General features: G+C 34.3%; 1 pseudogene; it reads right to left on the minus strand.

Annotated features, from left to right (window-relative positions):
* Positions 1-1409: 1409 nt before the first annotated feature.
* Positions 1410-2421, minus strand: LOC109157117 (annotated as a pseudogene).
* Positions 2422-7438: the final 5017 nt, after the last annotated feature.

Below are 7438 nucleotides of genomic sequence, written 5' to 3' on the forward strand. Positions count from 1 at the left end.
TGTGAAGCTCTTTTTTGTTTTTTTTTTTTTTTTGGTATACACAGGTCGGTTATTGTGACTAATCCCCTCGCTGATTGTAGGCACCTCTTTTCATTACGACAGCTGGCCTGAAGATTTAAGACTGCTCCGTTCTCAAAGCCAATAATCAAATCATTGACCTTTGGTTAAAGATAGATGAGTCCTCCCTTCCACTCAACCACAGCCAGATTGGTGTGAAGCTCTTTGATATTAGAGCAATTGATCGGGTTTGTGAGTGAGGAAAGGTGTCTTCTCATGCTAAGTTCACATTGTATCTTCTCATTTCTTGCTTTAAAGTGTGGAAATATCTATGTTGTGGCCACCCATTTGTCTCATATTCTCAAGTCATTGTGCTTATAACACCTTGGACGGTGTTTCTTTTAATGTGTGAATGCACATAGTTTCGAAAGATGTTGTCTCATTTGATTATTCATCTTAACTAAATTTATATCATATTTAAACAAGAACGAGCTAGACAATTAAGTTCAAATCATCTATATAATATAAATTTAATTATAAATCCAATGTAAATCGGATGCTTTAGAGGTTCGGCATGCGTGCATGACAAAGTAATATACGAGCAAAGTTTAACAAACCGAACATGTCAAGACTTTGCCGAGTTGACAAAGGTGACATTAAAATTAAAAAGTAATAAATGTAAAACTTTTTTTTATATATATAAAAAAATAATAGTAATCACCACTCGCTCCTCCTCTTGTTGCCATAATAGTTGACGTACCACTTGACAAACTTCTTCAGCCCAATCTCCAGATCGGTGGAGGGCTTATACCCAACTCTCTTTGGGCCAGAGTGATATTAGCGTGAGTGAACGGCACATCTCCGCGAAAATTATGCTGTGCAATCGAATGCACTATGCGCATGGTGCATACGATGTAAAACGATGTCGTTTTGGTTAAAAAATGCGCGTGTCACTTAAAAAAGAAATCAGTTCGATTCCCGGCAATAACATTTTTATATATCCATAAATTCATAACTATATATCCACAAATTTATAACTATATATCCACAAATTTATAACTATATATCCACAAATTCATAACTATATATCCACATTGAATGAATGAAGAAAAAATCCACAATATATCCATAAATTCATAACTATATATCCACAGTGAATGAATGAAGTAAATATCTACAATTAATGAACTAAATATCCACAATGAATGAACTAAATATCCATAAATTTATAACTATATATCCAGAAATTCATAACTATATATCCAAAATAATGCTATTACTGAGAATCGAACCTGAATTTTTTTTTTAAATGGGACGCACGTCGTTTTTAGTCAAAACGACGTCGGGTCGTTTTACATCGTATGCACCATGCGCATGGTGCATTCTGTTGCACAGCATAACTATTGACATCTCCGTTCCTCGGCATCGCCACCACCTTCTTCTTCGCCTTCACCTTCAACAGCTTCTCCAGAATCCCCACCAGCCTCCCAACCGGCACCGGTTTCGTGTTCCCCAGATTGAACACCCTCAGCTCCGCATCTCCCTTCTTCTTCCCCCTGCAGCCGGATTTGCGGCCTTGCAGGCTTCGAGGAGGGCCACGAAGCCCGCGATGTTGCTGTGGATGTACGAGGTCGGGTTGTGGATCGCGTACCGGACGCCGGCCTGGGCCGCTAAATGCATCACGTGGGTGAACTCCGCGGCGTCGAAGAGGCTCCGCAGGAAACCGCCGTCGTTCACGTCCGCTTCGATGACATGAACCCCGGACCGCTCGAGGATGGACTTCCGGGCCCGTTTCAGCCCGACTTCGCAGTAATTATTGAAATTATCCACCCCCAAAACCCCATCTCCCCGGCGTTTCAGCGCCAGAGAGACGTGGGACCCCACGAATCCGTCCGCGCCGGTTACGAGGATCGAGAACCCGTTCTTGGACTTGGGCAACGCCGATGCCCGAACCCGACGCTCCCAGTTCGGGCCGAGACTAACCATGCGGGCCGGCGCCGCCACTAAGTCCGTCAGATTACGGCGGTTGCTCCCGGCGGGGAACATAACAAAAACAGGAGAACACACAAGATTAAAACGAAGGATCCAAGAGTGAACCTTGGGAAGTGAGAAGGGTAGAATCGGAGCCGGTAGAAATTTCCCTTTTCCGTCTTCAACTTCCCCGGCGTGGAGGGTAAAGCGTCGAGGTGAGAAAGCCCCGTCATCAATGGAGTAATCCCCAACGATCACTAATCACAACCCAACAAGAAAGACAGAAATAAAGCGGTAAAGGGTCTACGGTTGAAGAAGGCAGTGGACTCACAGTTCAGGCGGCCATGAACGAGGTTTTTGAAGCAGAGGAAAGGTTCCACGGCGGACTGTAGGTGGCGTGCTTAGTATTGTGGAAGGTGAAAAGGGGAGAAAATTCTGGGTTTTCGATAAACGGAAAAATCTAAATTCAGTAAAATTTCAGTTATAGCTTTGAATAGGTCTCTTTGTTTATGCAATTACCCAAATTCAGGAAATTAACTTTAAAATATCTCATTTTTAATTACTTCCATTATTTGAAAATTAATGCTCAATATGAAAATTAAAATAAATAAATATTTAGTACAAATTTTAAACATTAAATTAAATAATTAAATTGAAATAAAAATGATTAATTTTCAATATAATCAAAATGAGTATTTTCCATTTGGAATAAAAGTAATAATAATAAACATGATTATTGATGATTTCAAACAAAAAAAAATGTATTGATATAGATAGTTATAATTGATAATAAAATTAATGTCCTAACAATTTTCATATTAAAATAATTTAAATCTTCTTAATGTGATATTGATGAGCTTGTAAAACTTAACTTATTTTTTGTTAAAGGTGAAATGAAGATCGATTATAATAGGCTTAATAATGTTGCCAAATAGTAATTAAAGAGTTATGCAAATAAGTTATAACATATGAATTCATAAATGTTCCTTATGTATATGATTGAGACCTCAATTGTTATTATATGTGAACTATTTATCTTGCAAACTCTCATTAATATTTTGAAATATTATTTTTTTCCCTATAATATTGATCCAACAATAAAATTTTTGTATTTAAATTCTTAAAACAAAGAGAAATTTTGACTTATACATAGATCAGGTTGTAATAACATTGATATTTCAATTAAAGAAATATAGATTTGAAGTAGAAAATTAAAATTTCTGCTATAACAAATTGTTTTTGATTGATTAAAGAAAAATTAATAGCTTTCACTTTATATATATATATATATATATATATATATATATATATATATATATATTTGAAAGAAACAAATCAAATTAAGTAAATATTACTATATTTTAATTCTTATCAGAGATGAAAAAAGAATAGAAAAAAATGGCACGAGTCTTATTTTGTGTACATTAATTTAATTGTTATTGTTAATAATAATAATAATAATAATAATAATAGACCACCTTATACTCAGATGACATGTAGTGACTCTTCAAGATGAGAGGTCATGAATTGAGCCTTAGTGGATATAAGGTTGACTCTTTGTACTTCAACAGGTTGAACATATGCTCTATTGTTGTTAATAATAATAATAATAATAATAATAATAATAATAATAATAATAATAATTATTATTATTATTATTATTATTATTATTATTATTATTATTATTATTATTATTATTATTATTAAAACGTTAAAAAATATTTTGCAATATAATGAGTAAGCTAAAAATAATAAATAGTTAACAGAATATTTCGTTATTAATATTTGTACATAAATAAAAAAGAGAAAAGTGAAAAATAAATATTGAAAATGTCTTATCATTGTACAAGAAAAAAAAAAAAAAACAAAATGTACAAGTTATTCTTTCACATTACTACGCCAACATAATTTTTATTTCGGTTACAATCATACTACCAAAGATTGGTTTTCAAAAAAAGAAAAACAAAAAAACAAACTACCAAAGATTCTTATTACTTTTTGAAAGTACATAGACTCTTATTATATTTATTAGTAGATTTTGATAGGAAATTTTGCTTAATTTTTAGAATCTTAAGGAGTATCATTTTAGGTGATCTCCTTATTAATTTTCAATTAAAATTATTTAAATGACCAAGATTTCACGCAAACATTGTGATACACCAACACTATATGCTTTGTAAATACGGAGTATAACAATATATAAACTATGTGTGTGTGTGAATATATATGTATGTGTATACCGAGACTACGTAGTCTAATGGTACTCGGGTTGGACTTCCATTTGGAAAGTTATAAGTTCAAGCCTCTCCTCAGTGGAGGCGTTATTGGTTGTTTGTGTTTCAATAGTATTTGAGAAAGTATATGAACAGATACTACAATGTAATATGTGTGTGTCTATATATATATATATATATATATATATATATATATATATATATATATATATATATATATATATATATATATATATATATATATAATTGTGTTCGCGTGCGGTAGGTCTTCGTAGCTGCGGTTAAATCTGAGCTATTGATATTGTTTAAATCAACGTCCAGAATTAACAGTGATTTGGTCATTTTGCATCTAGGTCAAATTTAAGGTGCGTGATTTTCCTTCTTAAGGTGTGTGGATTTTGTACTGTATGGCTTAAGGTGCGTCAGGTGTTGAAAACTTAAGTGCGTCGATCTAAATCTTTAGGTGAGTGATTTTCATTCTTAAGGTGTGTGGTTTTCATTCTTAGGTGCGGGGTTTGTGTGCTTAAGGACTTAAGGTGCTTCGGCCTAAAGCTTTAGGTGTGTGGTTTTTCTTCTTAAGGTGTGTGATTTGTATTCTTAAGGTGCGTCACTTGTTGAAACTTAAGGTGCGCCATTTTAAAACTTTAGGGGCGTGCTGGTTTGTGTTATTAAGGTACTTTGTTTGTGTGTTTAAGATGCATGGTTTGTGTACTTAAGGTGCGTCTTTTTGTGTTAACCCCACAACTGTACGGGAAATTATATTCGAACCAGAACTCATCCATATATATATATATATATATATATATATATATATATATATATATATATATATATATATATATATATATATATATATATATATAAGAGTTCATGTGTGGGGATGGCTTCCCGCACTGTTGGAAATTTCGCCATTTCCGTCCAACAGAAATTGGACGGAAAACGAGAGTTATTGGTCGGAAAACGGGTTTCCGTCCAACATTCTGACCAAAACGTGAACCCGGAATAATGAACACCGGTAATACCGTCCAACATCAGATGTTGGACAGAAATTCCGTCCAACGAGTCAAAGTTGTATGGAAATTCCGGATGTTAACCCACCATTTTATAATGGAAATTTCCTTCCAACTTTGACCCGTTGGACAGAAATACCGACTAACCGTTAGTCGAAAAATTCATACGCTTTAATATCCAAATTTCCTTCCAACGGTTGGTCGAAAATTGTGACCAACGGTTGGTAGAAAAATCTATATTTATATAAATTATTTTTATTATTTTAATCTTGCTATAATTTTGTTTTACTCATTGTCAGTAAATTCTATATCATCAACAAAGTATGTACACAATCTAAATTCAAAATGAAAATCTATTTAAATATCAAAATTATTTACAACAAAAAAGATAGTATTGTGTTCATAAACATTTAAGCAATGCACTATTGCCATACACAAAAGAAATCATAATAACATAAAATACTTTAATCTTCCTCAGGAAGGGCTTGTGTTTCATCATTTTGTTTTCTTCCCTCATTTGTTGAATTTCTATCATCAATGCTGCGTTTGAAGATCACTCTCCATGATCACTCTTCCCATGTTTTGTAGCACACTCATAAACTGCAAGTCTGCATATCCCAAAATCAAACAGATCTTCAAAAAAGTGACCAATAGCATTAAAATGACGCACCTTAAGTACACAAACCACGCCACCTTAAGCACACAAACAAAGTACCTTAAAAACATAAACCACTCACCTTAAGTACACAAACCACGCACCTAAGGTTTTAAAATGGTTCACCTTAAGTTTCACTGACGCACCTTAAGCATACAAATCACGCACCTTAAGAAGGAAAACAAAGCACCTTAAGAACACAAACCACGCACCTAATGTTTTAAAATAGTTCACCTTAAGTTTCACTGACGCACCTTAAGCATACAAATCACGCACCTTAAGAAGGAAAACAACGCACCTTAAGAAAGAAAACCACGCGCCTTAAGTTTCAACAAATACTCACATTAAGCACAAAACCCCGCACCTTAAGCACAAAACCCACGCACCTTAAGCACAAAACCCACACACCTTAAGAAGGAAAACCACGCACCTTAATTTTCAACAACTACTCACATTAATTAAGCACACAACACATGCACCTTAAGCACAAATCCACGCACCTTAAGCACAAATCCCACATACATTAAGCACAAAATTCACGCACTTTAAGCACGAAACCAATGCACCTTAAATTTGGACCTAGATGCAAAAATTAGCAATTTGCTACCGCGTTTTATTTTATTTTATTTTAAATTTTGGTAATCCTGGATGTTGATTTAAGCAATATCAATGGCTCAGATTTAACTGCACAACCGCACTTGGGCGCACCAGTCGCATTTGAACGTAATTTTATATACCACAACACACACACAAATTAGGTACGCATCACAAAAAATACACAATTAGGTGTGAGTAAAAACATCATACACTGTTCGAAAATACACCATTGGGGGTGGTGAGTTATATGGTGTATTCTTTTGCATTTCATTGTGGTGTGTTTTAATTTCCTTACACTGTTGGTGCATATTGTTAACACTGTTGGTGTATTCTGAAATTCCGCCGCACTGTCACACCTAAAGCCCTCGCCGCATTTGAACTTTTTCCTATATATATGCAAATGGTAGCTTTATTGCAGCGAAGAATGGCCAGGTTCGGTGCTTGAATGATGCTCATTTAACTGGGGCCATAGCTATTAAGGAAGTTTTCTCCTGGGCCAAGGAGAGGGGTATTTTAAAACTGAGAATACTCTCTGATTGCCAGATGATATGTAAGTTGCTTAAAGGATCCTTACCAGACTTTACCTATGCAGGCTGTATTCTGAATGAATGTCGAGATCTACAACGACACTTTGATATATTGTCTATTCAGTATGTTTCGAGATTAGTGAACACAGCTGCTCATGTCTTAGCTAGGGCGGCACGTTCACAACCTGATCCTATTATTTGGTCTACTTCTTTACCGCATTGTATTGAACATTTGTTTTAATGAAATTTGGTTATGTGATTTTCAAAAAAAAAAATGTAAATTTAGTATAAATAATGTACATTTAGTATATTAAAAAGTACCTTTTATTCATTGTACACAAAAAAATTTGTCAAAAGAAAAGGTAAATTATGTTGGGGAACCGTGTCCACCTTGCAAGGTGGACACGATTCCAAAATTGTTCATAATTATGAATATATAGTTCAAAA

Source organism: Ipomoea nil, unplaced genomic scaffold, assembly GCF_001879475.1.
Source record: "Ipomoea nil cultivar Tokyo-kokei standard unplaced genomic scaffold, Asagao_1.1 scaffold2761, whole genome shotgun sequence".
Lineage (NCBI taxonomy): Eukaryota > Viridiplantae > Streptophyta > Magnoliopsida > Solanales > Convolvulaceae > Ipomoea > Ipomoea nil.